Source organism: Lissotriton helveticus, chromosome 4_1 (assembly GCF_964261635.1).
Source record: "Lissotriton helveticus chromosome 4_1, aLisHel1.1, whole genome shotgun sequence".
Lineage (NCBI taxonomy): Eukaryota > Metazoa > Chordata > Amphibia > Caudata > Salamandridae > Lissotriton > Lissotriton helveticus.
The window spans coordinates 2,024,618,617-2,024,632,811 of record NC_136063.1 but is presented as its reverse complement, the minus strand read 5'-3'; positions in this window follow the sequence as shown (position 1 = coordinate 2,024,632,811).

Genomic DNA, 14,195 nt, shown 5'->3' with positions numbered 1-14,195 from the left:
CAAAAATTGTGTATGTTTATCTACACAAAGCTTCTATAGAGAACGGAGCATGCTTAACTTATAAGGTTAAAAACACTGACAGAGTTAATTAAAGCATTGCATGAACACCTAGAAAAATCGATATTAGCAGCTGGTTTTAATGTGTGACAGAAGCGGTAACAGGAGGACAGCGGTGCTATGAGTATTAGCAGGCGGAAGTTAGTCTAAGCAGAATTTTCCTCATTCACATACTGGCAGAGCTCGCGCTCACATCAATGGGAGCAGAAGAAGGTGCTGTTCCTGATGCACAGTCCTGCATGCTGACATGGGGGTTACACATGGCCTCTGGATCAAAGACGAAGAGGACAGAGACCCCTCTGGATACCTTGGACCGAGTCCTGCAGGCCCGCTGCACATGAAAGCACCCAGATCAGCAGCGCCACAATCTCCCTCAATGCGCACTGTCCCAGGGGTGACATGTTCTCTTCTGGTGAATATTCTATCCACCCATCCTGTCACTACTTCACATGAGGAGGACAAGTGATGCTTTCTCTCAGTCTCAGCCCCACATGAAGGAATGTAATCAGATGCAGAGCAATATAGCATAAGGGTGGGTGGTAAACTCCGCCATGTGGCAGTTGTCGGAGGTTTTGACAAACTCTGCTCTCCAGGCGGAGCACGGAGAGAGCACAACTCTGTGAGCTCCACCGGCAGAGTGGAGTTTACCACCCACCCCTATTTATATTGTGTTACTGTAGCCAGGCGATTACCATTGATTCTCCATGCCCCCGGAATTTTTGTTTTCTTGCTAATCTTCATTACCTTGGGTACTGTTAGGTTAATCTCCAAATTGTTCCACTTTTTAAATTGACGAGTGTGTCAAGAGGGTGCTGGAGACCTATACATGTTTTGCTCCAGAGGAGCAAATCATCTGCGTATAATATATTTGATAGTGGATATCCCCATAGTTTGGGTGGATGTCTGTTTACCATGTTTAGCTCTCCTTACAAGTCTGAGAAGATATAGTTAACTGAAGTAACTATAAACTGAGCCCTGAAGTAACTATAAATCACACTCCAGCCATGCGCAGTGTTGTCATTAATGATATAACTTCAGATGTGCTCAGGGATATTAATAATGATGTCATAGAATATGTCACGGGTGATGTACTATTTAAGGGTATAAGCAGTGCATGGTGAGAGAGAAAGTTAAAGTTACTTTAAGGCTTGAGTGATAGGTAGCTCAGTTAACTATAATGGGTGAATTTCAATATTTTTTTAGTTGAAAATGTAATGTTGCAACTGGCATTTTCACCTAATTATAATGTCACTTTAACCTTTGCTTTTTTCACTGAATTTCTAAGGCTTTTTTCAGTCAGCTTGTAGCGTTGTGGGCTACAAAGCTTACATGGGGTGACTTACTAATATTTAAATGGGAAGTTTTTACTTGATAAAAGTTTGCTTTTAACAAGTTGCACTGTAAGTTTTACACTGCAGCAGCCAAACTACAATGGAAGGCCTGAAGCTGTGTTTTCCTTTGTCACAATAGTGAATTACACAATTAGTGGTGCAGTCCATAGGTGACATTTTACTTACCATGCCATGGGTATAATTTGTACAAGATATACTATGGCGTTATAGGAGAGTCAAATCTGCCAATCATGCATTAGCCAATTTCTACATGTTTATGGGTCAAAGCACATACACTGTCTACTGGACAGCAGTGTTTCAGTGTGCAGAGTCCAAAAGCCAGCAATAAAATTCGTCAAAAAATGGGGTGACCACGCAATAGGGGACATTACAAAAAACATGTTGATTAATGTGAAGTTGGGTTTAACTTTATTATAGACCTGTAGCAGATTTACCAAAATAACCTCAGAAATGTACTTAAAAACACACAGGTAATGTACAGTTATGGAAAGAAATGAAAATGGAAGCCCACCTATAACTATCAGGCAGTCAATCATTTGAGGGTCACACTCCTTGACAGAACGCAGCCTTTAGCATGCCAAGCAGAGTCTAGACCCTTTTGTTCTTTTTGTTTTGATTTCTTTTGGGTTAGCAGCCTCCCCTATGGTTTCACAACCCCACACAGGACTTGCTGCACCTCCTACATGGTCAGTAGACCTTGTACAGGACTCGCAAAGTGTGTGGGAGACTCAGTATGTGCCCAGGAAACCCTGTCAGAGGTGTATGAACCCTATGTAGATCTCTGCCAATCAATCCTGCTACAAAATTAGCTTTTTAGTTTTGCAGTCCATCACCCCTCATGACTATTTTCATTTTATTTTTCAGAACTTAGGAACAAAGTCCCTAAGGCTTGTAATGACAGCCACAACAGATTTTTCTTTATTGCCAATCAGAAAACTTCAGGTCAGTAGACTCGGCTGTTGGTCCGCAGACCCGGAATGGTGTTGATTTTAACAGAGTAACACTCCAGATACAATTAAAACCATTACAAAATTTATTTTAAACATTTTCACCCTTAAAAGCTCACCCAAAAGAGTCTTTTAAATGCTAATTTCTCAAAAACTTCTGTACGGATTTACCCCAAACCACACAAAGGCACTCCCTTGAGTAATGAAACTCATGAACCACCATGCACAGTTATTGTAATTATTTACGTCATTTCAGATGTCACCAGTGATGTTATCAATAATGTCATAGGACATGTCATGAGTGATATGCTGTAGGAGGGTACAAGCACTTTATGGTGAGTGTTCTATTTATAGTTATTGCATGACTTGGGTTATAGTTACTGTAGTTTACTATTACTAGTGAATTTCAGCTTGGGAATGTAATTACACCTTGTGGTTGGTCTAATGGCTGCATTATGTTCCTGAGGTGTGTAAAAGATAGAGTCTCACACTTACTTAACATTGTTTTGATAACAGGTGCTTTATTTGAATGTTTATTGACAGACATTGTAATGACACCTTGACAAAGCCAATATAGTTGCCTATTATATATTGATAATATCTTACGCTAATAACACTTTAGAAATTCAGTGAAAAAAACAAAAGGTTCAGTCACAGTTATGGTTAGGTATACATTTTGGATTTGTCCTGACACATTGCATTTTGGGCCTATTTGAATAAAGGAAAAGGGAAAAACTGACACATATGTAGGCCAGGGCGTAGGAACCTTTACACCATTGGTCAGAGAGAAAATAGGAGTGTCTTAGGGTGTCCATGGCACACAGTCTGGTGAAACCTACAAAGCTTAACGCTCACTTAGCCTTCCCCAGGACATTGCTGGACTTGCGAAAGGATATCAGGGCCCGTAATATACATTGTGCCCCGGGGGGTTGCAATGGGCATGTGCGTCTGCTTTGAGTGTCCCGATGCACAATGATATTACAGAAGGGGCCGCAGATGCTTGTGTGTCCCCTTCTATAATACAGATGGCACTGGCGCTCATGTTGCACCAGCACTATCATGAGAAGGCCTTCCTTCATTTGCATGGAGAGAATAACTTTTCCTCTGCTCCTGCACCATATTACCAATGTAGGTGCAGAGAGAAACTTGCCTTTAAGAGGTGCACTAAAAGTGCACCTTACAAAGGCAGCCCACCCTGGAGGAGAAAAAGGGTCCTCTGAACTCCTCAGACATCGCCCTGTAGTAGGGTGCAGTCACTCACTGAACCCGGCTGCAAGGGGATCTCTAATCCCCCTTAATGGTGTTGCCACCTGTAATGCCAGTCAGTCAACTTTATTTGGTCAAAATATATTTGAGCCTTAAAAGCACATCAACAAAAAATAAACATATAAAATGCAAAATACAATACAATTAAAAAATCCCATTTTATTTATCAAAAATACATATTTTAAAACAGTTCATTTAAGACCAATCTAAAATTCGTCTATACAATATTTTTACGTCCTCCCCACTAGTACTCTAAATGTTTTATCAATGGTGTACATAAATGAGGGTAAAAACCTCTTATCTAGATCCACCATTACTCCCACTCAGTTCTCTTACGTTAAATCTTAGTTATAAAATAACATTATAAAAGTAATATATTAATATTTTCCATATACCAAGCAAATTAAACTGCCGTCATAGTTCGTATAGGCACTTATTCCCTAATTGTCTTAACTATTCATATCCTCTATCATAAAGTTCTTTCTAGCGTATAAGACACTCCATAAAAAATATGATATTCCTAGATAAATATCAGTAGTAGGCTGCAAAGAAAAGAGACGCCGGTCGACATTGAGTAAATGATAAATGTTTTAAAATACTTAAAATATAATGCCTCCTCCACTTTTTATAAAAATTTACAAAACAGAACGATATACATTGTACTCCGTGTCGAAGATCTGTCACAAGCACATTTACACAAATTTGGAGACCAATCATTCTTTTCGGGGAAGATGACCATACGATGATAGATGTCCATTCTAAAACGTGTCAGAATGTATCTATGCTTTTGATTCGATACAGCTCTCAAATAGCGCTGCATATCAAAACTAGTTAAAAGGAACTAATTTCTTAAAACAGTGGGCTTTACTAAATTCACATGACAACCTTATAGCTTTGAAATCTTTCCTATTAATATCAGCTAGTGATTCAGTATTTGTAAAATAACCTGGATGTCCCAAATCCTGGCAAAATCGCTGTATGTATGTCAACCATGGAATTCGTGCATAGAGGGTTGATTTTAAACAATGTTCAATAATGGACCAATTAAGAGCAGTGTACTCAGACACCATACTTTGTGCCACAATAAAATGGGTTGACACTTAGCTAGATCTGTAAGGAACCCTACACCCAACTCTGTTGGCACACAAAGGTTGAGGCACTTTTGGGCGTGGCTAACAGGCACCTCAAAAACTTGTTTTCTACAAGTTGCAATGGCATACAGTATACCTGCCCACATATCCTTGCTCCATATAATACTTTACTGACACATTTGGCCTTATAAATAGTGAGCATCTCTCAAGGGGGATTTGTACCTAATCTGATGGCAGATTTTCTTAAAGCCATACAGGCACTTCTAAACAGCAATGCCCTAGTCTCAATGGCACGCTTCCATGTGCCTTCTTTATCAACTAAAACACCCAGGTACGAGAAGTTGTTAGTAAATTCTATAGGAGTGTTCGATATTTTAATTGGACGACAGTTTCCAATTTTCCTACTGCACTTCATGATAAATGTTTTCGTTTGATTCACATGTAAATCAAGATCCTGCATGTAATCAACAAAATCATTAAGTACAGACTGCATCACAATTGGGGTGTGTGCCAATAAGACTTCATCGTCAGAGTAGAGAAGGGCAGGCACTGAACGATGACCCACCTGGGCGAGATCTCTAGGTTGCAAGGTCAGCGCAGTGCCTACATTATTTATATAAAGCGAGAATAGAAAGGGTGCGAGGACACCGCCCTGCCTCACTCCTCTTTCTTTGCTGAACGGCTATGAGCATTCATCCCTACTCCCATATCTGACCCTAGCTTTCGTGCCGGAATACAGGTCCCTCAGGAAGGAGATGATCGCAGGCTCCAAGCCCTTATCACACATAATTGCCCATAGTTTTGTGTGATTAACGCAATCAAAGGCGGAGGACAAATCTACAAAACCCAGAAATAGGTCCCCGACGTTTATCTTAGTGTATTTTCCCAATACCATGGACAGATTAAGGCACTGCTCTATTATCCCCACCTCAGTACGGAACCAATATTGTATATCAGCCAAAATACCCTTAAATTCAGCCCACTCTTGGAGTCTATTTAAAATTATTCTGCCGACAATTTTCACCAAAGAGTCGAGCAATGAGATTGGCCTATAACAAGCAGGGTTATGCCGATCCCCTTTCTTATAAATTGGCACTATTATAGATGATGCCCATGTCGGGAGGAATTGCAAATTACAACACACCCTTAACACAACAGTTAGAATCGGTCCCCAGAGAGGAATATTGGATTTGTACAAACCCACAGGTATTGTGTCGGGCCAGGTGCCTTGCCTTCTTTGCTAGCAACTTGGGGAAAGGAGTTAGCCTAACCTTTAGGGCTTCCAACCTCGAATCTGAACATCCTGTGGTTCTGGGCAAATCACTTAATCTCCCTGTGCCTAACAAAAATTAATGTGCCCTCATGTAATGCAACTGGTGCTACGTAAAGCGCTCTAATACCCGATTCGGGTCGAGTTTGCGCTATATAAAACTCTGTAAAAAAAAAAATACTGCATTGGTGACATCGTCTAAACTAAACGGAGTAAGACAGGAGGATGGTCCAGAAGCTAAATTGTCATTTCAATTATATACCTAGACACTGTTGAGATTAAGGGTGGGTGCAGAATAGATGCCGGAAAAGAGTTAATCCAGTTATCCTGGGGTATTGCTACCAAAATCCCAGGTCCAGCATCCTCTCTCAACAGTGCAGAGTTGACTATCTTCCAAAATGCTTTATTATCGTTATTCGTACTTGCTTCACATAACGCATCCCATGCCCCTTCTCTTAACCAGGTTTTCCTTTGTTTTAGGGCCATACGATATGCAGATCTACATTGCTGGACCTCAACTCTGCACCTGGTGTTCTTTTGTAGTGCCTCCTTTAGCCTCTTGTTGGCCCTAATGCATTGTGAATCAAACCAACCACTTCTAACGTATTCGTTTTCTGATGGAGCGAAGATTCTCCTTCACACTCTGACTGCTTTGTAAGAAGGCATCATTGATCTCCTTTGACTGTGAGGTACGCTCTAGACAAATCACCTGTACTGTCAAACATGGAGCTGCTTTTAAACAGCTGCTCCATGTTTCACTTGAAAGTGCTGCCCTGAGGGCAGCATGAGGTTCGCAGCTGCCATGGGGCAGCACATTCATTATAATACACCACACTTTCCTTGCCGGCACTTGATGCACCTTTCAAAAGGTACGCCATGGAGCAAACAAAGAAAGCGTGCCGTATTTGAACTTGCTGCACTGAAATTGCTTCACTAATCATCTGTGAGCTGTGAGAACAACCTGAGAAGGACCTTCTTCCACTTGAAATTCAAGGGCAGAAAGATCTCCAAGGATCACAAGGCTGATCCTTTGTGCCCCAGGAATATAACAAAGCTGCATAGGACATGTTTGTGAAGATCCCCAGTAGACCAGTGGAAACCGGACCTGGATTGGCCCTCTGCCTGACACTCTCGAAGTATCTAGGTGCTCCCCTTGAGGAACTGGGGGATTTGGAATTCTACTCTTGTGGGTGTTTGAGCCCTACATGATGTTTGTGAATGTTATTAAAGCTTTTGCACTAGATCTTCAAGGGAACTGAATGTGAAACATATCCGACCAGCAGTTCCATGATGTCAGATTGAATTTCAGGTTTTTCAGCATAGCTAACAGTTTTTTCCTCAGAAAAATGAGAAAGTCTCTTTTCAGGTTTGGAATTAGAAATGTATTGAACTTCCCTATTTTGTGGGTCTAATGGGGTCAATTCACTTTGTGTATCTAACCTGCACTCCATCGCAGCTCATCTCAAATCACACCTAGGTCTTTTTCTACCACTCACGGCCATTGCCACTTTGCTCTTTTTGGCATAATTTTCACTTAATTCCCTCGAAATGTATATCTCTAGCTCCCATTATTGGCTTGTTGTCATTTAGGTGTAATTTTGCATGTTAAATGTACCTCTGTTTGTTTTGTGTTGTAGTTTTGACATTTTCTATCTGTTATGGGACTTCTAAATGCTTTACACAGTTTTGTTTAGTTAATCCTGTCTGCTCTCTGCCATAGGTATCAGCAGTTGATTTTGATTTTATTACTTGTGGAGGACAACAATCCAACTAAACTAATATCTTTCTTGCAACATCATTAATGATATCATTGATGAGATCCCAGATAGCATAATAGTCAAATACAGCATAGAGCTAATGAGTGTACAGGTAAGTCCATGGCATGAAAACAGCATAAGACCTGGAGGACAGTGTAATTGTGAATGTTGAAAAATATATGGCGCATCATAAAAAAATCACTAAAGTTTGAGGTGCAAGAATTACTCCATGTTTAACAAGGTAACAGCTAAGACCACCTATGTGGATTGCAGAGGTATGCTTCAATGTAGGTTGTGGGCTTAAAGCCAAAGGCTTACCCAAACATTCTATGAGAAAAGGTCAAAACTGCTGTTGGGAATAGATTATCCGCCGGCGGAAATCTGGGCACGTGCCCATGTTAAACAGTTGTAATACAGTGCTATAGAAAGATTACGTGTAACGGGATGTTTATATTTCGTGTATGACTATTTCCAGAACTTTGAAGATTTTGAGGGGTAGCAGATTGTTGAATAATGTAGAATGTAGCGGTATCCCAGTTAGAGGTGGTTTATCTCAAATTTATGTTGTGAGCATGGCTCTAAGGTTGTATGCCTCTTCCCTATCTCAACAGAATGGATGTAGTGTATTTTACCAAACTACATAGGGTTGTCATTATGACCTGGCAGGTCTTTTCAGAAAGCTCAGTCCCTGCACCCAACTGTTATGTTATTGCAACTTATATGGCGCACTTATACCCATGGGTGTTTTGGCGCTTCGGGTTCTGCGTACGGTGCCAGGACAACTAGTTTCTAAAAAAGCCATGTCTTGAGATGTTTGCTAAACTCAAGAAGGGAAGGAATCATCCTAAGATGTAATGGAAGGGAGTTCCATTCCTTGATGGTATAACTGAAACTCCTCCCACCCAAGTTCTTCTTTTTGATTCTGGCAGTGGGCATCAAGTTGGCATTGGCGGATCGTAGAGGTCTATTTGGGGAGTACCAGCTGAAAAGGTCCCAGAGAAATTGTGGACCTTCTCTGTCCAGTGCCTTGTGGGCAATGCAGAGAGCCTTAAATCTAACACGCTGACCAACTGGCAGCCAATGCAGATCCTGGTTACCTGCCCTAACGGACTGATATTTGGAACATCCAGGACTAGTCTAGCGGTGGCGTTTTGTACCGCCTGCAGCCTTCTAAATAAGTTGGATTGGAGGGTGATATATAGACCATTACAATAACCTTGTTTTGATAAAACCAGGAAGGTCACCACTGTCTTTCTGGTGTTTTTGGGAATGAATGGGAGAATTTTATGTAAGGTTCTAACAGTAAAGTACGAAAAAAACACAATGTTAAAGACCTGCGACTTAAAATTAAGTTTCTCATCTATAATGACCCCAAGATTCTTGGCTTTAACTACTGGTGTGGGAGGGGGACAATGGTGTCTGGCCACCAAGCTGGAGACCAGGGTGGAAAAAGGTTTCCAAAAACAACTACCTCAGTTTTGCTTGAATTCAACTTCAATCAGTGCCTACTCATCCAACTGCTCAGTGTGATCAGTCATGTAGTTTAAGGGAGTAGTTAACATCCTTATCCACTGTTGAAATCACCAACTGGGTATCGCCGGCATAGGTAGTAGGAATCAAGTTAAAACTACGGGAGGCCAGCCCTCCATTGTGCACAGCGCAGGATGTTAGCAATATGGCATTGCCTCCAGCCATGAGCCCAACCATGACATGGCCATCCAAGTCGAAATGCCCACCATCTTTGGCCTCCGGCCAATCCCCTCGAATACTTGTGGTCTCCAGGCAGGTGTTGCACCCAATGCTACTACGGGAGGCCAACCACCCCCTGTGCACAGCTAACAGGTGTGCCTACCAAATGGTTGGCAGCAGGTATCTTTTGAAAGGATGTGGTTCCCAGTTAATCCCATTAACCTCCTCTCTACCCTCCTTTACTATCCCTGACTCTTTCCCATTCCTCCTACCTTTTCACCCTTTCATGCACCTTCCCCCCTCCTCCCCAGAGGTTACTGTTGTACACTTTTTTAACTCCTCAGTGAAACTACGGCACCCTATCAAACATCCATTCACAATTGTCCTCTCCACGACCCTTTTTACCTTTCCCTCACTCGCTTATTCCTTGTTCTATTTGTCATTTTCTTATTCACTATCAGGTCTAGTGAAATAACTAGAGCAAGTCCTTTTAATTAAGTTTTTCTCCTTTAAGAATATATTTACTCTTACGGTTCCTATTGCTTTAAGAATTGTAAAAGTTTTTTTTTGTATTTGACCCATAAATTAAATCCCGGGACCCAGAAATCAAACCCAGGACCCGGGAATCAAACCTATGATCTGTGATTCAAAGCAAGTATTGATATACTGTTTCATGAAAATGCAATTTTCCTGAGGTCGTTCCCAAGCCCTGTGTCCCTTTCGTCCCTTTCAGGGGGCCTGAAAGCCCCCATGAGGATGAGTGCAGTTAGAAAGAAGCGACTCTAAGGATGCACTTGTGCTGTCTGAAACAAGTTGCTCATTCGCCCACAGTCTAAGATGGCACCTTATGGAAAGGTATGCTTGAAAGGAGGTGCCCGCAGTCTAAGTGCACCTTATGCAAATGTATGTCTGAATGTGGTGCCCCTATGCCCACAGCCAAATGATGCACATTCTGGAATGGTATGTTGGAAACGAGGTGTCATGCGGCCACATTGTAAGGATAAACCGTATGGAATGGTATGTCTGAAACAAGGATGCACCTTATGGAATGGTATGTCTGAAACAAGTTGCCCATGCACCCACAGTCTATGGATGCCCTGATCGAATGGCATCTCTGAAACGAGATTCCCATGAGCCCACAGCCTCAGAAAGCACCTTATGGAAACAAGGATGCACTGTAAGGAATGGTATGTATGAAACAAGGATGCCCAGTAAAGAATGGTATGTTTGAAACGAGTTACCATTGGCCCACAGTCTAAGGATGCACCTTATGGAATGGTATGCCACAAATGAGGTACCCATGACCCAGAGTCTAAGGAGTGTCCGTTATGGAATAGTATGAAGCGAGGTGCCCATGCGGGCACGTTCTAAGGATGCACCTTAAGGAATGAAATGTCTGAAACCAGGTGCCCATGCGGCCACAGCCTCAGGAGGCCGCTTTTGGAATGGTATGTCTGAAACGAGGTGCCTATCCCCCAGATTCATCATGCTCCTCTTTTGCGAGTCCTTAATAGCGATTATTAAGGAATCGCTATTAAAGACTCGCAAAACGGGATGCATGTAGAAATCGCAAAATTAATAGCAATTTCTACATCTTCCTTATTTGCGATTCGCAATTAGCGAATCGCAAATAAGGAAGCGATTTCAAGGGTGCCAGGGTGTCCAAAGGACACCCTGTAGCACCCCTGAAATGGTAATTTACACTAGTGTTGCGCACACACATGTCCAAAGGACATGTGTGTGTGTAACATACAACATAGAAAAATGCACTAAAGTGCATTTTTCTAAGTTTTCGCTATTTACCACGAAGTCAGACTTCGCGGTAAATAGCAGCCAAAAATTGCGAATTCGCAATTCTGAAATGGTTCATGAATTGCATTTAAGGAATCTCAAATAGAGATTCCTTAAATGCAATTCCTCGCAATTTAGCGATTTCAAAATCTGGGATTTTTGCATTTGGGATGATGAATCCCAAATGCAAAAAAAGCGCTCGCAAAGGGCCAGATTCGCAGAATCTGGCCCTTTGCGAGCCGATTTCTGCTTCATGAATCTGGCTGTATGTGCCCACAGGCTAAGGATGCACCTTATGAATGATATATCTGAAACATGTGCCCATGCGGCCACAGCCTAAGGAGTCACCTTATGGATTTGGATGTACCCTGCTACAAAGCGCACCTTTTATCCAGTATTAGGTATTTCGAGACTACTTTGTGCACAAATGGTCAATTTCTGTATGAGAAGCATATCTGAAAGTTTGGCAATTAACTATAGATAGATTTTAAAATTGGTTTATACCTAGAATTTGAGCTTTAATATTTAAAACATTGTCATATGTATTGGAAGGCCCACTTCCACATAAAAATATTCATGTTTTCAACATGCCAGTGAGCGTCCTATTTATGACACGCTGCGAAAAATATGTAACTTTTTCCTAACAGTATTTTCAGAAAGTCAAATATTCTTTGTTCCCATTTCCTGTTAAACACAAGTAATTATAGACAACATGTTGCAACTTGACAGAATGACTGCAGCCCAAGGAGGCGAATTCAATCAAGTCTTTGTTAGCACCGCCCACATTCATTCTAATCTTCTTTCAGCGGAGGAGGTGGCCGCGGCTTCAGTAGTGTGACTAAATCAGCGAAGGCTGGCAGCCGCGAGCTCCTGCCAGGCCTGACCCAGTAACCTACTTCCTGAATGCAGCGTAACACTTAAATCCGCCTCTGCTCAGACTGCAAACGTCACCCCTTACACAAAACTCTCCAGGGAACAAGTGGTTCTGCTGCCGAAAGCTGGATGACGCGTGGAGGGCTTTTATTCAATACTGTCAACAGGAAACCTTTAGTTTTCAGCTCGGCAGGGCGCGAGGTTTCCGATTTGAGGTGTTTTCAGGTGTTTATCGGCTGCTCATTAAATTTCTTGAGCTATTCAAGAAAGAGTTTCTTTGCCTCTTTTTTATTATTTCCCTGACACAAATAATATGGTTTGTTAAAAATTGTTGAATATTATTTAAAATTATACATTATTTGTATCTATTGGATAAACCCGTTTTTCGTCTTTACATTCGCAAGCAATTTTCTGCTCCCTCTCTGCTGTCAATAGCTTGTTCCTCCCAGCAATACAATGTCTCACTCCAGTGACTAACTGTCTACATTCTGCATCCAATTCAGGGTAAGAATTGAAGGCACAGGACATGTTATTTTACTAAATTGCATCTGCAATGAATACAGAAAGACTATCGTTGAAGAGACACAGTAAATGGAAGAAAGCAATACTAGCGGGTATTGAGCGCCTCTTTGAAATGTAACTTAAAAATATCAATATTGGGGTCCTATGCATTAACATTAGAGGTTAAAGTCAGTGTTGATGACATTGAACTGCAGGTAGGAATAGCAATGAAAAGAAAGGATACAGATTCACGAGGTACACAACTGGAATTGTTTTCTTATTTAAATATGGTTAGATAGACATTCTTGTCATGTCACGTATCCACTGTGGCACACTCACTTTATTCATTCTACTAACACCTTGTTGTCTAATCACTACTGAAGTATAAACCTAGACTCCCAATGAAGCTGGGAGCTCAGTGGTGCAAATAAAGTTTGCTTAGGGTTTTAACTTGGACTAGGTGTGCGACTCTCTTGTGTGAATTGCAGGCTTGCTGCAGAATATGATATGGGCTGGACTTCAAAAGCTAACACCAAGAGGGGTAGAGAGGAGAAAAAGTGATTTACATGCAGTGGCACAAATTGTGCTTTTGAAAACTGCCCTCACTCACACACAAATGTGTGTGACATGTTTCATCATCGGGTCTGCTTACAAAACACCCTGGCGTAGCCAAGCACAGGATGGAGCATAATGAAGGGGAAAGACAAACAATATAAAAATAAATCAAATTGGTGACTGAGTGTGCTACAATGAGCGACTGGAGACAGTGATAGAAAAAGTGCAGTGAAGAAAGTGATTAAAGTGGCTCATGGGTACCATATCAAATACCTTTATTCCAGGGTCACAAGGCCAGGATTAAAATAGTGAACGATGGGCGTGTTATAGAGATGATTAGGTCCTCACAACACCCCTCCTTAAACTGCCAATGTCACGTCGGTCTTCCTCAGGACTTCTACCAGTCCCAGTCAGGGTCCCCACATTACCTTAATCTGGTCAATTGCCAGGGTTCAAGGACAAAAAAGATCCAAACGTGTGGAGGCAATTCCCCTAACACGGGTTACAAATACTGAAAAGATAAAACATACATACGACCGGCGTGACCCTCTCCCGTGGGCACATAAACACGGTCGAAACATATTGGCAGTTTAAGGAGGGGTGTTGTGAGGACCTAATTACCTCTATAACACGCCCATCCTTCACTATTTTAATCCTGGCCTATCCATTACAATGCATGCTATTTCAACACAAGCCATTACAGCGCATGTACCACTACAACGCAAATTACTATTATGACACCGCTGGGTGCTTACCTAAGGGAAAGTGCTGGTCAGTGAGGCATATGCATTGGAATGGCATGCGTTGTAATAGCATGCGTTGTAATGGAACTTGTGTTGTATTGGCTGCATTGTAAAGGCATTGAGTTGTAATGCCTGCATTGTAATGGATGTTTCCCCTTCGAAACACCACAGATTGCATGGGCCAAGTCACGTTGGTTTTCTGTTACATTGGCGAATATTTGGAGTGTGAATTTTTTGTCAGTTATAGAACATTTGTATAATTTAAAGGATGAACATGGACAGGAGCAATAAGCAGCATTTCAT